This window comes from Olea europaea, chromosome 19 (assembly GCF_002742605.1).
Source record: "Olea europaea var. sylvestris chromosome 19, O_europaea_v1, whole genome shotgun sequence".
Taxonomy (NCBI): domain Eukaryota; kingdom Viridiplantae; phylum Streptophyta; class Magnoliopsida; order Lamiales; family Oleaceae; genus Olea; species Olea europaea.
The window spans coordinates 2,894,636-2,895,864 of NC_036255.1; positions in this window are offsets into that span (position 1 = coordinate 2,894,636).

The following is a 1,229-nucleotide window of genomic DNA, read 5'->3' on the forward strand; positions in this document are numbered from 1 at the left end:
TGGCATTCCGAACTATATGCTTGGACTCAACATGTTCTTAAAATATTTATTTCAAGACAAGTGTTGTAGCTCACCTTTTTGGATTCGAAGAAACAAAGCATTTGATTCCTATTAAATGTCTTCGTAACATTTTTCTATTTTCTATCTATATATGACATCATATTTGAGTAAATTATCTTAAAACACCAAAAATATGTGATTTATGAGATGTCACAAAATAATACTATTAGCACACCAGAGATATGTAATATTTAACAAACTATTGTGTCAAAAGGTTAGAAAAAGAAATGATTTTTTGGTTTGATGCATGGAATTGGTTAAGCATTTCATTTGAACAAATTTATGATCAGAATAGATGGGTTTATGTCAATTACTTGTTCTTCCACTTGAATTGAAACAGGTTGTGTAATATATTTCAATGCTTTCGCTTGAGTTGAGATGGGTTGTGCACAATATTAGTCCGACTTTTCCTTGAAGGTTGAGATTGGTGATTCAGATAGAGGGAAATGAACCAATGAGTTTTAGGATTGTGAACGGATTTTGAGTGCAGTTATTCATCGCAAGCAATCATAATACTGAAGAAAAACTATACTACTTTAACTACAATGTAATGTCACCAGAAAAACTATATAATATTTAAAAGCTCTACATTTCAATTATAAACGAAGCATGGCTGCTTGTCTTCTCTTTCTCTTCTATTTTTCTGATGAAATGCCGGATGTGACGAAAATATCACCACCTCCAGTGAGGCAAATAAAAAACGGGGCAGCAAAGATTTCACTGTCAACCATGAACAAAGCAAAGAACAACTAGCACTGGATTATTTTTTTAGTTATCGAGTGCAATTGCCAATAGGAACAAGTGAGGGGAAAGAAGGGAGTTGCAGACATGGAGCTAGACCACAAACTATAGAAGGAAAATTTGAGTTAGGAAGAGATTTAAACAGCACTTCTTCAAATGTGCAGCAAAGGAGGAAAAATTAAACAAAGCTAACCTGAACAAACAAATATGCCTCAACTGGAACAACTATGAAATCGACATACCTCAATTCATTGATCTCTCATCTAGGTTACAAGATGATTTTGTAGAAATTCTTTCAAACTCTTCTCCAGAAGGGAAAGCACAAAGTGAAGTAAAAATTAAAGCAAAGGGTATCAATAGCAAACCGTTAAAATCATAAAGTTGCTATAGTAAGCTATTTTTTATGATAAGGCACGATTTAAATTTTC